The sequence below is a fragment of the Rutidosis leptorrhynchoides genome, chromosome 4, assembly GCF_046630445.1.
Source record: "Rutidosis leptorrhynchoides isolate AG116_Rl617_1_P2 chromosome 4, CSIRO_AGI_Rlap_v1, whole genome shotgun sequence".
Taxonomy (NCBI): domain Eukaryota; kingdom Viridiplantae; phylum Streptophyta; class Magnoliopsida; order Asterales; family Asteraceae; genus Rutidosis; species Rutidosis leptorrhynchoides.
Window position 1 is genome coordinate 267773212 of NC_092336.1, and position 22985 is coordinate 267796196.

The 22985-nt window shown below is 36.0% G+C and overlaps 1 long non-coding RNA gene across 1 annotated transcript in view; it reads left to right on the forward strand.

Moving 5' to 3' along the window:
* Positions 1-4833, forward strand: part of LOC139843528 (uncharacterized) — a 36732-nt gene extending 31899 nt beyond the window's left edge. Inside the window, exon 3 of the long non-coding RNA XR_011757613.1 lies at positions 4624-4833. This is a non-coding gene — a long non-coding RNA (uncharacterized lncRNA). The remainder of the gene's footprint in view (positions 1-4623) is intronic.
* The last annotated feature ends 18152 nt before the right edge of the window (positions 4834-22985 follow it).

Here is a 22985-nt window from a genome sequence, read left to right on the forward strand (position 1 = left end):
ATAGAGCCGATATTGCATGCCATGATAAGTTTATTCGTGTGAAGACCCTAAGTGGGGGAGAGTTAATTATTCATGGTGATAAGCGAAGGAGACCGGTGCCGATATGCACTTTTGCACGGGCACGTCGTTTTGTTGTTAGTGGTGGCATGGCTTTCCTTGCTCATGTTGTTGATACTCGTAATGAGCCACCACCTATTCGTGAAATTCCGGTTGTTAGTGAATTCGAAGACGTTTTTTCGGACGAATTACCGGGTGTTCCGGCGGAAAGACAAGTTGAGTTTCGTATTGAGTTGGTTCCGGGAGCTACTCCCATTGCTAAAACTCCTTATCGTTTAGCACCAACGAAAATGCAAGAGTTGTTAAATCAAACCCAAGAGTTGCTCGAGAAGGGTTTTATTCGACCGAGTGCTTCGCCATGGGGCGCTCCGGTGTTATTTATGAAGACGAATGATGGTAGTATGCGTATGTGCATTGATTACCGTGAGTTGAATAAAGTGACGATCAAGAATCGTTATCCATTACCTAGGATTGACGATTTATTTGATCAACTTCAAGGTGCAACGTATTTCTCTAAGATCGACCTACGGTCCGGCTATCACCAAATGCGGGTCCGTGAGGAAGACATAGAGAAAACGGCTTTTCGAACGCATTACGGGCATTATGAGTTTGTAGTTATGCCCTTTGGTCTTACGAATGCACCGGCAGCATTCATGGATCTTATGAACCGAGTGTGCCAACCTATGTTGGACAAGTCGGTAATAGTGTTCATCGACGACATACTAGTCTACTCGAAAAGTATGAACGAACATGAACATCATTTGCGTGAAGTATTGAAGACGCTACGAAAGGAGAAGTTGTATGCAAAGTTCTCCAAATGTGAATTTTGGCTAAGGGAAGTTCAATTCCTTGGTCATATTGTGAACGAAAACGGTATTCAAGTAGATCCGGGGAAGATCGAGACGGTGAAGAGTTGGGGACGACCGACTACGCCTACGGAAATCCGAAGTTTTCTCGGATTGGCCGGTTATTATCGTCGGTTTATCCAAGATTTTTCTAAGATTGCTTCTTCGTTGACGAAATTGACAAGGAAGAATGCGAGGTTTGTTTGGGAGAACGAGCAAGAAATTGCTTTTCAATTGTTAAAAGAGAAGTTGTGTCAAGCTCCGGTGTTAGTGTTACCGGAAGGTGTTGAAGACATGGTGGTTTATTGTGATGCTTCCTTAAATGGTCTCGGGTGTGTTCTAATGCAAAGAGGTAAAGTCATCGCTTATGCCTCTCGACAATTAAAGGAACATGAAACGAGGTATCCGACTCATGATCTTGAGTTGGCGGCGGTTGTGCATGCGTTGAAAATTTGGCGCCATTACTTGTATGGTGTCAAGTGTACGATTTATTCGGATCATAAGAGTTTGAAACATCTCTTTAATCAACGAGATTTGAATTATCGCCAACGTAGGTGGATGGATGTGGTGAAAGACTATGATTGTGAGATACTTTATCATCCGGGTAAGGCGAACGTTGTCGCGGATGCGTTGAGTCGAAAGAGTCAACATCCGGCGATACGAGTTGGATCGTTACGTTTGATTATTACCAACGATTTTCTTGAAAAGCTTGGTGAGATTCAAATAGAGGATTATGTTCACAACAAGCATACGGAGCGAATCGTGGGCCAATCGGAGTTTATCACTATGGGTCCGCGTGGTTTGTTGTCTTTCCAAGGAAGGGTGTGGGTGCCTAAGATGGGTGATTACCGACGAGTGTTACTTGATGAAGCACATAAGTCAAAATATTCCATTCATCCGGGCGCGACGAAAATGTACCTTGACTTGAAGAAAGATTATTGGTGGCCGGGCATGAAGCGTGATGTTGTGAAGTATGTTGAGCAATGCGTCACGTGTTTGCAAGTAAAATCCGAACACCAAAAGCCGTATGGTAAATTGCAACCGTTAGAAATTCTGAAATGGAAATGAGAGCACATTACCATGGATTTCATAACAAAGTTACCTAAGACGGCGAGAACCAAATTTGATACGATTTGGGTGATAGTTGACCGGTTGACGAAAAGTGCTTTGTTTCTTCCCATTAAAGAAGCGATATCGTCGGAGACCTTGGCTAAGTTGTTTATCAAGGAAGTGGTCGCTCGACATGGGGTTCCTATATCTATTATTTCGGATCGAGATACCCGTTTTACATCTCGATTTTAGGAAAAGTTTCATGAGGATATGGGTACACAATTGAAGTTGAGCACGGCGTATCATCCTCAAACGGACGGTCAAACCGAACGTATGAACCAGACTTTGGAAGATATGTTACGGGCGTGCATTATTGATTTCGGTGGTAGTTGGGATGAGCATTTGCCTTTGGTGGAATTCTCGTACAATAATTGTTATCATACTAGTATCGGATGCCACCTTATGAGATGCTTTACGGGCAGAGGTGTCGAACTCCCATTTGTTGGGGAGAAGTGGGTCAAAGAGAAATCGGGAGTACCGATTTGGTTTTAGAGACGAATAACAAGATTGATATTATTCGGGAACATTTGAGAAAGGCTCAAGATAGACAAAATTCGTATGCCGACAAACGTAGACGAACGATCGAATTTCAAGAAGGCGATATGGTGATGCTTAAGGTTTCGCCATGGAAGGGTATTATTCGATTTCGAAAACGGGGAAAGTTAGCTCCTCGGTTTATTGGTCCCTTTAAAGTTTTAGCTCGTGTTGGTGAAGTTGCGTATAATTTGGAATTACCCGAAGAGCTTGTGGGGATTAATAGTACATTTCATGTTTCCCATCTCCATAAGTGTCTTGCGGATGATTCATCATGGGTGCCGTTAGACGAAATTGAGCTAAATAACAAGTTGGAGTATGTTGAGGAGCCGGTTGCTATACTCGATGAAAAGGTTAAGAAATTGAGAAATAAAGAGGTGAGGACTTTTAAAGTCCAATGGCGTCGAAGTATAGGTTCCGAGTTTACTTGGAAGCCCGAAGAGTTCGTGTTGGTATATCTTCCCTCTTGTCATGCGGCTTGGATTGCGAGGACGCAATCCGAATAAGTGGGGGAGAGTTGTAAGACCCTAATCAGTTTGTACAGCAGTGTAATTATGTTACATAGAGTGTGGGTGATGTTGTGCAGTTAAACAGAAGTCACTGAGTGAGCTGAGCCTAGTGCGCGCCGTGCACCCCTTACTGTAGCCGGTTCCAGCTTTTTAAATCAGATATTTTGATGGGCATTTTGGTAAATTCACTTATGGACGGCTTAAAGACAGATAGGTCAGTTTGGGGAGCACCATTACTCCATTATCAACAACCTTATCACTTTAACTTTAATTCTAGAGAGAGATTGTGATTTTTGAGAGAGAAGGCTTAAATCCAAGAGGAAGGAGCTTGTTTTGGGTTAAAGTTCAAGCATTAAAGTCATTCATCTTATCTCTAGCTTCGTTGTGGTAGTTGTGGTATGTTCTAATTTTATTTTCCTTACTTTGATTTAGTGTAAGGGTTAGGGTTTGAGTAAATGATGAACACAAAACCCATTATTGGTGATTTTGGGTGTTCTTGGGTAAAATTAAGTCTTGAATACTAATTGGTGACTAGTCTAGGGTTTCAAAGTATTAAATGATGTTTATGAACCCTAATTGGTGAGTTAATTACTAACACACCTAGTTATTTAGTAAATGGTTGTTGGTTAGTTAGTGGATGACCCGAAATGGGTGTGTTGTCTTAAAATGGTGATTTGGATAATAAATTGACCTAGTTTGGAAAGATGGGTATGAATTACCCTAATTATGTATTAGTTGGTGTTGTTGGACCTTAATCACTAGCTTTAAAGTGATTAGTGGTGGTCTTGACTTTAATTGGGCGGTTTTGGTATAAATGGGCGATTTAATACATTAAGTCATTAAATGCTCATGTGTAAGTGTTAGTATTGAGTCCACTTAGCTTGTGTGTTGATCAAGTACTTATTATATTAGGTACTTTGCTTTGAAGCTTGTGGAGGTTGAAATCGTCATCTAATTGTTAAGGTGAGTGGAATAATTATATGCGTATGTATATAATGTATCTATTTGTTGTAGCGTGAAAGGTGTAGTGTCGAGGTGTTAAGACACCACGTTTCACATGAAGGGTGTAGCATCGAGGTGTTAAGATGCCACTCGGGTGTAGCATCGAGGTGTTAAGATGCCACCTAGGAGTGTAGTGTCGAGGTGTTAAGACACCACTCCGTAAAATAATGAGTGTTGCATCGAGGTGTTAAGATGCCACTCGGGGTGACGTGCTGAGGTGTTAAGGTGCCACCCTAGGGGTTAGTGGTGCGAGGTGTTAAGTGCCCTAATGGATGTTATGAACACCGATGGCGTTTTCGCGAGCGCCGTTCCCTTGTACTATTGGTCGACCATGGTTACTTGTGTTGTAAGCATATTATATCATTTCGAGTTATATTATTATGCGGTTGTTGCTAGCTTGTGGTATTGGAGATTATAGCTTGTTAATGTGACGATAAGCTAATTGTGTTGCTAGCATGTTTGCGGTTTGTGTAAGTGTATGCAAGTAGGTATAATTATATATGTATTCGTATAATTATTGCATTCACTAAGCTTTGCTTACCCTCTCGTTGTTTACCATTTTATAGGTTCGGTTTTGGACAAGGGTAAGGGCATCGCATTGGACTAGAGATCCCGCTTGATACTAGGGGACGCTTTTGGCTTTAGCAGCTCTTGGAGTTTGACCGGTAGTTGGGTAGTTTAATCCCAAACGCCATGCTCATTGTGTAGTTTGGAACTTAAACTTTTTGGTGGTCGAAACTCTAAACTTGTATTAAACTTGTATTTTGGGTCGTGTGGGCCCCGCTTGTAAAACATCATTTTTATGTTTGATTCGTGTTAGTTTTACATATATAAGTTTGTTGTGAAAAGCGTTCGGTCTAAAAGTGTCGGGAAGTCGAAGATCTTTTCGCGAAAAAAGGACATTTTGATCAGAACTATCTCAGGCCTTGTGCGCGCCGCGCACAGGCAGTGGTGCGCGCCGATCACCCTCCAGATCAGTTTTAAATATTTTTTTTTATTCCGCGTTTTTGGTTGGTTAACGGGTTGGGTTGTTACAAACTGGTTGAGGGATTCATCTCGTACGATCAGATGAAGGATTTTCGATAAGAAATATGTTATAGGATGTAGATTAGTACCCTGCAATACATAATTTACATATGCATATACAATACTAAAATCCCATAAGTTACGGAGGAATCTACGGAAGCTGTCAGGCAAAAGTAACAATAACAGATACGCTAACATATGAATTTATCTATACACTGTCTATGCAATAGAGGCAGCAAGACGTGTCTAGACTTTAAGGATGATAAGAAAATAATTTTTGACACTAAATGATAAGCAAAACTTTTGACATGCAGACACGGTCGAAGTCCAGACCCACTAATGCATCTAAACAACTATCAGTTAGACACACTAATGCAAGACCTGGTTCGCTAAGACCACCACTCTGATACCAACTCTAACGACCTGTCCTAATCTATCAGGACGAATACATTACATTTGGTTACATCGCGAGGTACTTGACCTCTATATGATACAATTTTACAAACATTGCATTCGTTTTTAAAAGACAAATTTTCATTACATCGAAAGTTGACGGCATGCATACCATTTCATAATATATCCAACTATAATTGACTTAATAATAATCTTGATGAACTCAATAACACGAATGCAACGTCTTTTGAAATATGTCATGAACGACTCCAAGTAATATCTCTAAAATAAGAAAATGCAAAGCGGAAGATTTCTTTCATACCTGAGAATAAACATGCTTTCAAGTGTCAACCTAAAGGTTGGTGAGTTCATTAGTTTATCATAAACGATCATTTCAATATTTTAATAGACCACAAGATTTCCGTTTATAAATATATGTGCACTCGCAAGTGTATAAAACCGTTCTGCTTATGTTGAGGCCTCAGTAACCAACCTTAACAATAACATAATAATTATATATATCAATTATATATATAGGTGTATATATCAGTGTTTGTATAATTATACATATCAATTATATATATTTATATATATATATATATATATATATATATATATATATATATATATACACACATATATATGTGTATATTAAATATATAAGGAAACATAATAATATTAATTATATAAACATTAATATTAGTTTTTAATAATAATTATGAAACTAATAATAATTATAATAGAAATGATAATAATAATTATATCAAAAATAATAATTTTACTTATACATATCAAGTTTTACATATTCATATATATATTTTATATAATAATATTATTTATTCAAATATTCCTATTAGTGTTTATAATGAAATTATTGTTAATAATATTTACATAACAATTATATTCAGACTTGTAGTTAAATTTAATATCTTATAATTTGTAAATTTTATCTTAGTTACTAATTATATAATCACTTATATAATCACTTATTCTAAGTATTAAATTTATTCATTTTTACATAAGTCATACATATAATTATAGGAATCATTTATATGTATTTATCTATACAGATTCATAATAATATTTTTTATATATTTTTATATATTCAAATTAATAATAACTTAATTATCCTGTTTATTATATTACATTTTAAATTTCAAATTATATAAAGTATGTTTTATTAATTTAAAATATTATATACACTTATATTTCTATATATATTTACATATTTACTTACATAAATGTTTGTGAATCGTCGGGAATAGTCAAAGGGTAATTGCATTCATGATAATAGTTCAAAAGTTTTAAGACTCAACATTACAGACTTTGCTTATCGTGTCGGAAACATATATAGATTAAGTTTAAATTTGGTTGGAAATTCCCGGGTCGTCACAGCCGCCAATAACAACAACATTCCAAATGCACCAATCAACTTTAATAACCTATCTTTAAGGTCCTTACTCGAAAAGGAAAAACTCAACCATACGAATTTCATTGATTGGTACCGTAATCTAAGAATTGTCCTCAAGCTTGAGGATAGAGCGTATGTGTTGGAAGTGTAGTGACCCGAACTTTTCCATGTTTATATATATATTAAATGAAATTGTTATTTACATGATTAAGTGTTTCCAACATGTTAAGCAATCAAACTTGTTAAGACTTGATTAATTGAAATAGCTTTCATATAGACAATTGACCACCCAAGTTGACCGGTGATTCACGAACGTTAAAACTTGTAAAAACTATATGATGACATATATATGGATATATATATATATAGTTAACATGATATTATGATAAGTAAACATATCATTAAGTATATTAATAATGAACTACATATGTAAAAACAAGACTACTAACTTAATGATTTTGAAACGAGACATATATGTAACGATTATCGTTGTAATGACATTTAATGTATATATATCATATTAAGAGATATTCATACATCATAATATCACGATAATATAATAATTTAAAATCTCATTTGATATTATAAACATTGGGTTAACAACACTTAACAAGATCGTTAACCTAAAGGTTTCAAAAAACACTTACATGTAACGACTAACGATGACTTAACGACTCAGTTAAAATGTATATACATGTATTGTTTTAATATGTATTCATACACTTTTGAAAGACTTCAAGACACTTATCAAAATACTTCTACTTAACAAAAATGCTTACAATTACATCCTCGTTCAGTTTCATCAACAATTCTACTCGTATGCACCCGTATTTGTACTCGTACAATACACAGCTTTTAGATGTATGTACTATTGGTATATACACTCCAATGATCAGCTCTTAGCAGCCCATGTGAGTCACCTAACACATGTGGGAACCATCATTTGGCAACTAGCATGAAATATCTCATAAAATTATAAAAATATGAGTAATCATTCATGACTTATTTACATGAAAACAAAATTACATATCCTTTATATCTAATCCATACACCAACGATCAAAAACACCTACAAACACTTTCATTCTTCAATTTTCTTCATCTAATTGATCTCTCTCAAGTTCTATCTTCAAGTTCTAAGTGTTCTTCATAAATTCCAAAAGTTCTAGTTTCATAAAATCAAGAATACTTCCAAGATTGCAAGTTTACTTCCAAGTTTTCTAAATCCATTGCAAGTAATCATCCAAGATTAAGAAACCTTTGTTACTTACAGTAGGTTATATTTCTAATACAAGGTAATAATCATATTCAAACTTTAATTCAATTTCTATAACTATAACAATCTTATTTCGAGTGAAAATCTTACTTGAAATTGTTTTCGTGTCATGATTCTGCTTCAAGAACTTTCAAGCCATCCAAGGATCCTTTGAAGCTAGATCCATTTTTCTCATTTCCAGTAGGTTTATCCAAGGAACTTGAGATAGTAATAATGTTCATAACATCATTCGATTCATACATAAAAAGCTGTCTTATTCAACGTTATAAACTTGTAATCACTAGAACATAGTTTAGTTAATTCTAAACTTGTTCGCAAATAAAGTTAATCCTTCTAACTAGACTTTTAAAATCAACTAAACACATGTTCTATATCTATATGATATGCTAACTTAATGATTTAAAACCCGGAAACACGATAAACACCATAAAACTGGATATACGCCGTCGTAGTAAAACCGGGGGCTGTTTTGGTTGGGATAATTAAAAGCTAAGAAGAACTTTGATTTAAAAGCTATACTTCTGGAAAAATTATTTTTCTTATGAACATGAAACTATATCCAAAAATCATGGTTAAACTCAAAGTGAAAGTATGTTTTTCAAAATGGTCATCAAGATGTCGTTCTTTCGACGGAAATGACTACCTCTTTCAAAAATTACTTGTAACTTATATTTCTGACTATAAACTTATACTTTTTCTGTTTAGATTCATAAATTTAAGTTCAATATGAAACCGTGGCCACTGGAATCACTCAAAACGGATTAGAAACGAAGAAATGGCGAGTAAAACAAGATTGATAAAAACTACTCATTTACCTACGTGAAAGTTAGTAATAAATCTATTCCAACCATAACCTAATCAACTTATATTGTATATTATGTAATCTTGAGATACCATAGACACGTATACAATGTTTCGACCTATCATGTCGACCCATCTATATATATATTGCGGAACAACCATAGACACTCTATATGTGAATGTTGGAGTTAGCTATACAGGGTTGAGGTTGATTCCAAAATATATATATAGTTTGAGTTGTGATCAATACTGAGATACATATACACTGGGTCGTGGATTGATTCAAGAGAATATTTATCGATTTATTTCTGTACATCTAACTGTGGACAACTAGTTGTAAGTTACTAATGTGGACAGCTGACTTAATAAACTTAAAACATCAAAATGTATTAAAAGTTTTGTAAATATATTTTGAACATACTTTGATATATATGTATATATTGTTATAGGTTTGTGAATCAACCAGTGGCCAAGTCTTACTTCCCGACGAAGTAAAAATCTGTGAAAGTGAGTTATAGTCCCACTTTTAAAATCTAATATTTTTAGGATGAGAATACATGCAGGTTTTATAAATGATTTACAAAATAGACACATGTACGTGAAACTACATTATATGGTTGAATTATCGAATTCGAATATGCCCCTTTTTATTAAGTCTAGTAATCTAAGAATTAGGGAACAGACACCCTAATTGACGCGAATCCTAAAGATAGATCTATTGGGCCTAACAAACCCCATCCAAAGTACCGGATGCTTTAGTACTTCGAAATTTATATCATATCCGAAGGGTGTCCCGGAATGATGGGGATATTCTTATATATGCGTCTTGTTAATGTCGGTTACCAGGTGTTCACCATATGAATGATTTTTATCTCTATGTATGGGATGTGTATTGAAATATGAAATCTTGTGGTCTATTGTTACGATTTGATATATTAGGTTAAACCTATAACTCACCAACATTTTTGTTGACGTTTAAAGCATGTTTATTCTCAGGTGAATACTAAGAGCTTTCGCTGTTGCATACTAAAATAAGGACAAGATTTGGAGTCCATGGTTGTGTGATATTGTGTAAAAACTGCATTCAAGAAACTGATTTCGATGTAACATATTCGTATTGTAAACCATTATGTAATGGTCCTGTGTAAACAGGATATTTTAGATTATCATTATTTGATAATCTACGTAAAGCTTTTTAAACCTTTATTTATGAAATAAAGGTTATGGTTTGTTTTAAAAATGAATGCAGTCTTTGAAAAATGTCTCATATAGAGGTCAAAACCTCGCAACGAAATCAATTAATATGGAACGTTTTTAATCAATAAGAACGGGACATTTCAGTTGGTCTCCGAGCGTTGGTCTTAGAGAACCAGAAAGTTGCATTAGTGTGTCTTATCGAGTTTGTTAGGATGCATTAGTGAGTCTGGACTGCGACTGTATTTTCTTTAAAAATGATTGCTTAACATTTTTGTTGGAAACTATATATTATTAACATGTATATATTATGTGATATATTAATCTCTTAACATGTTTGATATTGTGTGATAGATGTCTACCTCTAGCACAAATCCCATTGACTCACCTAATAATAACAAAGAGTCGAATATATATTGGACTGATTCACAAGTTCCCGAAGAGGAAGCGGAAAAAGAATCAGAACCGGAAGAAGAATCAGAACCGGAAGAGGAGGAACCGGAGGAGGAAATACAACCGGTGGGGGAAATAATAAAACGGTTAAGTAAAAGAAAATCCTCAACCAACCGACCAAGGTTAATTATGGTCAATAGTGATTCCGCCAAGGAAGCAAAATATTGGGAGGATTACCAATTCTCCGATGAATCGGATTCCGACGAGAATTCCGATGATGTTATAGAAATTACCCCAACTGAATTTAAAAAGGCAAAAGAAAATAATAAGGGAAAGGGCATAAAAATAGAGAAATCTAATTCCAACCCCGATGAACTTTATATGTATCGTCAACCCCCGAAGTCCTTAAGTTGTAACAATGACCCGGGAACCTCTAAACCACCAGGTTTTTCTAAACCGTTGTGGAAAACGACAGCTAGTATTAGGGGAACATCATATATCCATAGAAACTTGGCAAAACGAACCAAAACCGAAGAAGAAGAAATGAGCGAGTCGGAATAAGATAGTTGTATTCGTGTGGTGTAATATATGTAATATAGTGTGCTTATGCTTTATGATATATGTAAAAATTGCTTGTATTAATAAGTATTTTTTTATGAATCTAACTCTTGTCTATTTTACAGTTTAAAAACACAAAATAGATAGACAACCCAATATTTTAAGAGACCTACCCGGAGACATGATTGATGAAATCTTGTCTAGAGTCGGTCAGAATTCCTCGGAACAACTATTTAAGGCGAGATCAGTTTGTAAGACATTCGAAGAACGTTCCAAGAATGCCTTGGTTTATAAAAGGCTTTCGTTCGAAAGATGGGGATATCACATTGGGAAATCCATAAGTTACGATGTGTTTACTTTGACGCATATATTGCGGGGAACCCAAATGCTATTTTACGCAACGGGTTAAGAAATTATTTTGACTCAATATATCCGAATATAGGACTTCGTGATGTAGAAAAAGCGGCTAACATGCAACATAAAGAAGCATGTTATGCTTACGGGTTAGTAATGTTCGCTTCTCACCAAAGTGAGAACAAGAACATCGGGCTACAACTATTAAACAAAACGTTCCCACAAGTGACGGAGTCGGTAATTGGGGTAAGAAATGAGGTTTTTAGATTGTTACGGGACTGTTGGACATTACGTAACCTTCATCCTTTTGACGACGTTACAACATGTTGTCATACTATCGGTCACAACGGTTACGTTCCACAAGACCAAGGATGGGAAGTAGTATTAGTAAAACCAGAATGCATGACTTGTTTCTGGACGTATGAATTACGTGTCTTTGTTGCCTTTGCTGAACGCCTTATTTATTAACTAGAATTATCTTCGCAACTACTTTGTATCAAAGTTTTATGTGCTATATTTCATGCTATATGTAAAATAACAGTATTGTAAGTTTGCAAGTTATTGTATAAAGGTTTGAATATGATTTTTTTTTTTTTTTTGTGATTAGTTTTTCATATAGAATTGTAGTAGTTGAAATGGTATGTTAGCTACTAAGTATGAACTTAACGGGTAGGTACTACCCGAATTAAAGAGTATAAAACGCTAATATGAAGAAAGAGCTTTTATAAATAAGTTCATATTACGCTACGAAATACTATTGACTACTCTTCATATTCTATATGATTAACTCGTTTCATTTGACTATTTTGAAGGAAATGGCACCGACTACTCGACACACCTTGAATATGAGTGAAGAGGAATTTCGTGCCTTTCTTGCTTCAAACATAGCCGCAGTACAGGCTGCGCTACATACCAACAATAACCTTGGATCTAGCAGTACAGGAAATCGTGTAGGATGCACCTACAAAGAATTCACTGCCTGCAAACCTTTGGAATTTGATGGAACAGAAGGACCGATCAGATTGAAACGGTGGACCGAGAAGGTCGAATCGGTGTTTGCCATAAGTAAGGGTACTGAAGAGGAAAAAGTGAAGTACGCTACGCATACCTTCACAGGTTCTGCGTTAACATGGTGGAATACCTATCTAGAGCAAGTGGGACAAGATGATGCTTACGCACTGCCGTGGTCAGCATTCAGGCACTTGATGAACGAGAAGTACCGTCCCAGAACCGAGGTCAATAAGCTCAAGACAGAACTTAGAGGGTTACGAACCCAAGGATTTGATATTACCACGTACGAAAGACGATTCACAGAATTGTGCCTATTGTGTCCGGGAGCGTTCGAAGATGAGGAAGAGAAGATCGACGCGTTTGTAAAAGGATTACCGAAAAGAATCCAAGAAGATATAAGTTCACACGAGCCCGCCTCCATACAACAGGCATGTAGAATGGCTCACAAACTAGTGAACCAGATTGAAGAAAGAATTAAAGAACAGACTGTTGAAGAGGCCAATGTGAAGCAAGTCAAAAGAAAGTGGGAGGAAAACGGTGATAAGAATCACTAATACAACAACAACAGCAATTACAACAATAATCGCAACAACTATCCCAACAATCGCAACATCAATCGCAACTACAACAAACGGCCCAACAACAACAACAACAACAACAACAACAACAACAACAACAACAACAACAACAACAACAACAACAACTACAACAATCATCCCAACAACAATAATAACCGCAACAACAACAATAATCAGAAGCAGCTATGCCAAAGGTGTGAAAAGTATCACTCGGGGTTATGCACCAAATTTTGCAACAAGTCTAAAAGAAATGGTCATAGCGCGGCGAAGTGTGAGGTCTACAGACCAGGGGTTAACAGAACGAAAGGAAAAATGGTGTCGGAATGAGTAATGGCGGAGCAAGTAGTGTCGGAGCAAGTTATGCCAATGTAGTTTGTTATAAATGTGGAAAACTGAGCCACATTATTAGAAATTGCCCGAACCAGGAGAACACGAATGGACAAGGCCGCGGAAGAGTTTTCAATATTAATGCGGCAGAGGCACAGGAAGATCCGGAGCTTGTTACGGGTACGTTTCTTATTGACAATAAATCTGCTTACGTTTTATTTGATTCGGGTGCGGATAGAAGCTATATGAGTAGAGATTTTTGTGCTAAATTAAGTTGCCCATTGACGCCTTTGGATAGTAAATTTTTACTCGAATTAGCAAATGGTAAATTAATTTCAGCAGATAATATATGTCGAAATCGAGAAATTAAACTGGTTAGCGAAACATTTAAGATTGACTTGATACCAGTAGAGTTAGGGAGTTTTGATGTGATAATCGGTATGGACTGGTTGAGAGAAATGAAAGCAGAGCGTTTGTTACAAAAATGCAATTCGCATTATACGAGAAAAAGGAAAACCCTTAATGGTGTACGGAGAAAAGAGCAATGCAAAGTTAAATCTTATTAGTAACCTGAAGGTACAAAAACTAATAAGAAAAGGTTGCTATGCTGTTCTAGCACACGTCGAGAAAGTACAAACTGAAGAAAAGATCATCAATGATGTTCCCGTCGCAAAAGAATTTCCCGATGTATTTCCGAAAGAATTACCGGGATTACCCCCACATCGATCCGTTGAATTTCAAATAGATCTTGTACCAGGAGCTGCACCAATAGCTCGTGCTCCTTACAGACTCGCACCCAGCGAGATGAAAGAACTGCAAAGCCAATTACAAGAACTTTTAGAGCGTGGTTTCATTCGACCAAGCACATCACCGTGGGGAGCTCATGTTTTGTTTGTCAAGAAGAAAGATGGTACATTCAGGTTATGTATCGACTACCGAGAGTTGAACAAACTTACCATTAAGAACCGCTACCCACTACCGAGAATCGACGACTTATTTGATCAACTACAAGGCTCGTCTGTTTATTCAAAGATTGACTTACGTTCCGGGTATCATCAAATGCGGGTGAAAGAAGATGATATTCCAAAGACTGCTTTTAGAACACGTTACGGTCATTACGAGTTTATGGTCATGCCGTTTGGTTTAACTAATGCACCAGCTGTGTTCATGGACCTTATGAACCGAGTGTGTGGACCATACCTTGACAAGTTTGTCATTTTTTTCATTGATGACATACTTATTTACTCAAAGAATGACCAAGAACACGGTGAACATTTGAGAAAGGTGTTAGAAGTATTGAGGAAGGAAGAATTGTACGCTAAGTTTTCAAAGTGTGCATTTTAGTTGGAAGAAGTTCAATTCCTCGGTCACATAGTGAACAAAGAAGGTATTAAGGTGGATCCGGCAAAGATAGAAACTGTTGAAAAGTGGGAAACCCCGAAAACTCCGAAACACATACGCCAGTTTTTAGGACTAGCTGGTTACTACAGAAGGTTCATCCAAGACTTTTCCAGAATAGCAAACCCATTGACTGCATTAACGCATAAAGGGAAGAAACTTGAATGGAAGGATGAACAAGAGCAATCGTTCCAATTATTGAAGAAAAAGCTAACTACGGCACCTATATTGTCATTGCCTGAAGGAAATGATGATTTTGTGATTTATTGCGACGCATCAAAGCAAGGTATCGGTTGTGTATTAATGCAACGAACGAAGGTGATTGATTATGCGTCTAGACAATTGAAGATTCATGAACAAAATTATACGACGCATGATTTGGAATTAGGCGCGGTTGTTTTTGCAATAAAGACTTGGAGGCACTACTTATATGGGGTCAAAAGTATTATATATACCCACCACAAAAGTCTTCAACACATATTTAATCAGAAACAACTGAATATGAGGCAGCGTATGTGGATTGAATTGTTGAATGATTACGACTTTGAGATTCGTTACCACCTGGGGAAGGCAAATGTGGTAGCCGATGTCTTGAGCAGGAAGGACAGAGAACCCATTCGAGTAAAATCTATGAATATAATGATTCACAATAACCTTACTACTCAAATAAAGGAGGCGCAACAAGCAGTTTTAAAAGATGGAAATTTAAAGGATGAAATACCCAAAGGATCGGAGAAGCATCTTAATATTCGGGGAGACGGAACCCGGTATAGGGCTGAAAGGATTTGGGTACCAAAATTTGGAGATATGAGAGAAATGGTACTTAGAGAAGCTCATAAAACCAGATACTCAATACATCCTGGAATGGGGAAGATGTACAAGGATCTCAAGAAACATTTTTGGTGGCCGGGTATGAAAGCCGATGTTGCTAAATACGTAGGAGAATGTTTGACGTGTTCTAAGGTCAAAGCTGAGCATCAGAAACCATCAGGTCTACTTCAACAACCCGAAATCCCGAAATGGAAATGGGAAAACATTACCATGGATTTCATCACTAAATTGCCAAGGACTGCAAGTGGTTTTGATACTATTTGGGTAATAGTTGATCGTCTCACCAAATCAGCACACTTCCTGCCAATAAGAGAAGATGACAAGATGGAGAAGTTAGCACGACTGTATTTAAAGGAATTCGTCTCCAGACATGGAATACCAATCTCTATTATCTCTTATAGGGATGGCAGATTTATTTCAAGATTCTGGCAGACATTACAGCAAGCATTAGGAACTCGTCTAGACATGAGTACTGCCTATCATCCACAAACTGATGGGCAGAGCAAAAGGATTATACAAACGCTTGAAGACATGCTACGAGCATGTGTTATTGATTTCGGAAACAGTTGGGATCGACATCTACCGTTAGCAGAATTTTCCTACAACAACAGCTACCATTCAAGCATTGAGATGGCGCCGTTTGAAGCACTTTATGGTAGAAAGTGCAGGTCTCCGATTTGTTGGAGTGAAGTGGGGGATAGACAGATTACGGGTCCGGAGATAATACAAGAAACTACCGAGAAGATCATCCAAATTCAACAACGGTTGAAAACCGCCTAAAGTCGACAAAATAGCTACGCTGACATTAAAAGAAAAGATATAGAATTTGAAATTGGAGAGATGGTCATGCTTAAAGTTGCACCTTAGAAAGGCGTTGTTCGATTTGGTAAACGAGGAAAATTAAATCCAAGGTATATTGGACCATTCAAGATTATTGATCGTGTCGACCAGTAGCTTACCGACTTGAGTTAACTCAACAACTCGCGGCTGTACATAACACTTTCCACGTCTCGAATTTGAAGAAATGTTTTGCTAAAGAAGATATCACTATTCCGTTAGATGAAATCCAAATCAACGAAAAACTTTAATTTATCGAAGAACCCATCGAAATAATGGATCGTGAGGTTAAAAGACTTAAGTAAAATAAGATACCAATTGTTAAGGTTCGATGGAATGCTCGTAGAGGACCCGAGTTCACCTGGGAACGAGAAGATCAGATGAAGAAGAAATACCCGCATTTATTTCCATAAGATACGTCAACACCTCCAACTACTTAAAATTTCGGGACGAAATTTATTTAACGGGTAGGTACTGTAGTGACCCGAACTTTTCTATGTTTATATATATATTAAATGAAATTGTTATTTACATGATTAAGTGTTTCCAACATGTTAAGCAATCAAACTTGTTAAGACTTGATTAATTGAAATAGGTTTCATATAGACAATTGACCACCCAAGTTGACCGGTGATTCACGAACGTTAAAACTTGTAAAAACTATATGATGACATATATATGGATATATATATATAGTTAACATGATATTATGATAAGTAAACATATCATTAAGTATATTAATAATGAACTACATATGTAAAAACAAGACTACTAACTTAATGATTTTGAAACGAGACATATATATGTAACGATTATCGTTGTAATGACATTTAATGTATATATATCATATTAAGAGATATTCATACATCATAATATCATGATAATATAATAATTTAAAATCTCATTTGATATTATAAACATTGGGTTAACAACACTTAACAAGATCGTTAACCTAAAGGTTTCAAAACAACACTTACATGTAACGACTAACGATGACTTAACGACTCAGTTAAAATGTATATACATGTAGTGTTTTAATATGTATTCATACACTTTTGAAAGACTTCAAGACACTTATCAAAATACTTCTACTTAACAAAAATGCTTACAATTACATCCTCGTTCAGTTTCATCAACAATTCTACTCGTATGCACCCGTATTTGTACTCGTACAATACACAGCTTTTAGATGTATGTACTATTGGTATATACACTCCAATGATCAGCTCTTAGCAGCCCATGTGAGTCACCTAACACATGTGGGAACCATCATTTGGCAACTAGCATGAAATATCTCATAAAATTATAAAAATATGAGTAATCATTCATGACTTATTTACATGAAAACAAAATTACATATCCTTTATATCTAATCCATACACCAACGACCAAAAACACCTAAAAACACTTTCATTCTTCAATTTTCTTCATCTAATTGATCTCTCTAAAGTTCTATCTTCAAGTTCTAAGTGTTCTTCATAAATTCCAAAAGTTCTAGTTTCATAAAATCAAGAATACTTCCAAGATTGCAAGTTTACTTCCAAGTTTTCTAAATCCATTCCAAGTAATCATCCAAGATCAAGAAACCTTTGTTACTTACCGTAGGTTATCTTTCTAATACAAGGTAATAATCATATTCAAACTTTAATTCAATTTCTATAACTATAACAATCTTATTTCAAGTGAAAATCTTACTTGAAATTGTTTTCGTGTCATGATTCTGCTTCAAGAACTTTCAAGCCATCCAAGGATCCTTTGAAGCTAGATCCATTTTTCTCATTTCCAGTAGGTTTATCCAAGGAACTTGAGGTAGTAATGATGTTCATAACATCATTCGATTCATACATAAAAAGCTGTCTTATTCAACGTTATAAACTTGTAATCACTAGAACATAGTTTAGTTAATTCTAAACTTGTTCGCAAATAAAGTTAATCCTTCTAACTAGACTTTTAAAATCAACTAAACACATGTTCTATATCTATATGATATGCTAACTTAATGATTTAAAACTCGGAAACACGATAAACACCATAAAACTGGATATACGCCGTCGTAGTAAAACCGGGGGCTGTTTTGGTTGGGATAATTAAAAGCTAAGAAGAACTTTGATTTAAAAGCTATACTTCTGGAAAAATTATTTTTCTTATGAACATGAAACTATATCCAAAAATCATGGTTAAACTCAAAGTGAAAGTATGTTTTTCAAAATGGTCATCAAGATGTCGTTCTTTCAACGGAAATGACTACCTCTTTCAAAAATGACTTGTAACTTGTATTTCCGACAATAAACTTATACTTTTTCTGTTTAGATTCATAAATTTAAGTTCAATACGAAACCGTGGCCACTGGAATCACTCAAAACGGATTAGAAACGAAGAAATGGCGAGTAAAACAAGATTGATAAAAACTACTCATTTTACCTACGTGAAAGTTAGTAATAAATCTATTCCAACCATAACCTAATCAACTTATATTGTATATTATGTAATCTTGAGATACCATAGACACGTATACAATGTTTCAACCTATCATGTCGACCCATCTATATATATATATTGCGGAACAACCATAGACACTCTATATGTGAATGTTGGAGTTAGCTATACAGGGTTGAGGTTGATTCCAAAATATATATATAGTTTGAGTTGTGATCAATACTGAGATACGTATACACTGGGTCGTGGATTGATTCAAGAGAATATTTATTGATTTATTTCTGTACATCTAACTGTGGACAACTAGTTGTAGGTTACTAACGAGGACAGCTGACTTAATAAACTTAAAACATCAAAATGTATTAAAAGTTTTGTAAATATATTTTGAACATACTTTGATATATATGTATATATTGTTATAGGTTTGTGAATCAACCAGTGGCCAAGTCTTACTTCCCGACGAAGTAAAAATCTGTGAAAGTGAGTTATAGTCCCACTTTTAAAATCTAATATTTTTGGGATGAGAATACATGCAGGTTTTATAAATGATTTACAAAATAGACACATGTACGTGAAACTACATTCTATGGTTGAATTATCGAAATCGAATATGCCCTTTTTATTAAGTCTGGTAATCTAAGAATTAGGGAACAGACACCCTAATTGACGCGAATCCTAAAGATAGATCTATTGGGCCTAACAAATCCCATCCAAAGTACCGGATGCTTTAGTACTTCGAAATTTATATCATATCCGAAGGGTGTCCCGAAATGATGGGGATATTCTTATATATGCATCTTGTTAATGTCGGTTACCAGGTGTTCACCATATGAATGATTTTTATCTCTATGTATGGGATGTGTATTGAAATATGAAATCTTGTGGTCTATTGTTACGATTTGATATATTAGGTTTAACCTATAACTCACCAACATTTTTGTTGACGTTTAAAGCATGTTTATTCTCAGGTGAATACTAAGAGCTTCCGCTGTTGCATACTAAAATATGGACAAGATTTGGAGTCCATGGTTGTATGATATTGTGTAAAAACTGCATTCAAGAAACTGATTTCGATGTAACATATTTGTATTGTAAACCATTATGTATTGGTCGTGTGTAAACAGGATATTTTAGATTATCATTATTTGATAATCTACGTAAAGCTTTTTAAACCTTTATTTATGAAATAAAGGTTACGGTTTGTTTTAAAAATGAATGCAGTCTTTGAAAAACGTCTCATATAGAGGTCAAAACCTCGCAACGAAATTAATTAATATGGAACGTTTTTAATCAATAAGAACGGTACATTTCAGGAAGACCCAATTCCCAATCAACCCGAGGAGGATGATGCCGAAGGTATGGCATATTGGGAGAAATAATGCGCCGATTCGATGCAAGTTTCTTGCCTTATGCTTGGGACCATGATCCTCGAACTCCAAAAGGACTTCGAGCATCATAGTGCATATGACATGATCACACAATTGAAGGAGATGTTCCTTCAACAAGCTCATGTTGAGCGCTTTGAAACGGTTCGAGCACTTCATGCATGTCGAATGGACGACTCCCAATCCGTTTCATCTTATGTCCTTAAGATGAAAAGCCTAATTGATAGATTACACCATCTAAATTGTAACGTGTCTAATGAATTAGCCACGGACCTTATTCTCAACTCATTGTCAAAAAGGTTTGACACGTTCATAATGAATTACAACATGAATGGTTGGGATAAGAGCATTGGCGAATTGCATGCCATGCTTAGGATGGCCGAATCAAGCATGGGTAAAAGGGCTTCACTTGTGCTTATGATCAATTAAGGTAGGTCCAAGAACGATTCCACTTCTAAGCCAAAGGTGGCTAAGAGGAAAGGACCCGCCTACCAAGGCAAGGGTAAGGGAAAGGGGAAGATGGTTACCCCAACCAACAAAAACAAGAAGCAAAAGGTTGCCAGTCAAGCTAACCCCAAGGAAGATCCGTGCTTTGGTTGTGGTGAAATGGGTCACTGGAAACGCAATTGCCCAATCTACCTAAAGGAGTTGAAAGAAAAGAGGGATGCAGGGCAAAGATCAGGTAATGTATATATGGTATACATTGAGCTTAGTATTACTTCTTCTAATACATGGGTATTAGACACAGGATGTGGAACTCATATTTGCAATTCTTTACAGGGGTTCAAAAGAAGTAAACAAGATGCGGGAACAACAAGTCTCTTCATGGGAAATGGTGCAAAGGTGCATGTAGAAGCTCAAGGAGACTTTGTTTTAAAGCTACAAACTGGTTTAGAGCTTGTTTTGAAAAATGTTTTGTTTGCTCCTGATTTGACTCGAAACATTATTTCTATTTCCCGTTTAAGACAATGTGGTTTTGATTTTAATTTTATTGATGATGATATCCATGTTTCTTTAAATAATGTGTTCTATTTTAAGGCTTCGCCTTTGAATGGTATTTATGAATTGGTTCATGATGACACATCATACAATAGCTCAATGTTCCATGCAAACACCAAGAAACTCAAAAGGGATTTGAGTGATTCCTACTTATGGCATTGTCGCTTTGGTCACATAAACAAGAATCGAATGCATACACTTCAAAAGAATGGACTTTTGAAATCAAATGAACTAGACTCATTTGATGTATGTGTATCTTGTTTACAAGGCAAAATGACTAAAACACCTTTCAAAGGGACCTATGAAAGGGCTAAAGACTTATTGGGATTAATACATTCGGATGTATGTGGACCCTTTAAGCCCATGACTAGAAAAGGTGAAAGATACTTCGTTACTTTCATTGATGACTTCAGTCGTTTCGGATATGTCTACTTGTTAAGACATAAGGACGAAACTTTTGAGGTATTCGAAGAGTATCAAAACGAAGTACAAAATCAACTCAACAAGACAATCAAGGTACTTCGTACCGACAGAGGAGGTGAATACCTAAGCGATGCTTTCCAAGATCATCTTAAAGTTTGTGAGATTATCTCGCAACTTACTCCTCCTAGAACACCCCAACTTAATGGAGTTTCCGAAAGGAGGAACCGAACCTTAATGGATATGGTTCGATCTATGATGGTAAGAAGCTCGTTACCTCTATCATTTTGGGGTTATTGTCTATGCTCCACGGCTCGTATTCTAAATATGGCCCTAACCAAGAAAGTGGAACGAACACCTCATGAGATGTGGTTTGGAAAACCTCCATCTCTATCATACTTAAAGGTATAGGGATGTGAAGCTTATCTTAAGCATTACGTCCCTAATAAGTTGAATGCTCGATCCACGAAGTGTATCTTCATAGGATATCCTAAGGATGATATGGGATACTATTTCTATGATCCATCCGAGCAAAATGTATTTGTTGCTCGAAAGGCTGAATTCCTTGAAACTAAGTACCTAATGGAAGGTAATAGTGAAAGGAAGATATATCTTGAGGAGGTTCAAGATCAAATAGATGATACACAATTGGTTGATACTAGCACTCAACATGAAAATGTTGAGAATGATCAAATGGATGATCAAAGTATACAAGACGTTCGCAGATCTGGTAGGATTAGTAATCCTCCTGAGAGATATGGGTTTCTCATGGATGGTTGCTATGTTGTTGATTTGGATGTACCAACAAACTACCAAGATGCTTTATCAAAGATTGATAAAGATAAATGGCAGGAAGCCATGAACGCTGAGATGCAATCCATGTATGACAACCAAGTTTGGGAACTTGTTGTACAACCTACTGGCTCAAGGCTAGTTGATTGTAAATGGCTTTTCAAGATGAAAACTGACATACATGGTAACTTGGATACATACAAAGCTAGACTTGTAGCAAAAGGTTTCACTCAAACTCAATGGGTTGACTATGATGAAACTTTTTTGCCTGTGGCAATGCTAAAGTCTATTAGGATATTATTTGCCATTGCTGCTCATTATGATTATGAAATATGGCAAATGGATGTCAAGACCGCTTTCCTAAATGGATATCTTGAGGAAGATGTCTATATGGTTCAGCCTGAAGGTTTTGTTGATCCGAAATATCCTAAAAAGGTATGCAAGTTAAAGAAGTCAATCTATGAATTGAAACAAGCATCTAGAATGTGGAATCATCATTTTAATGAGGA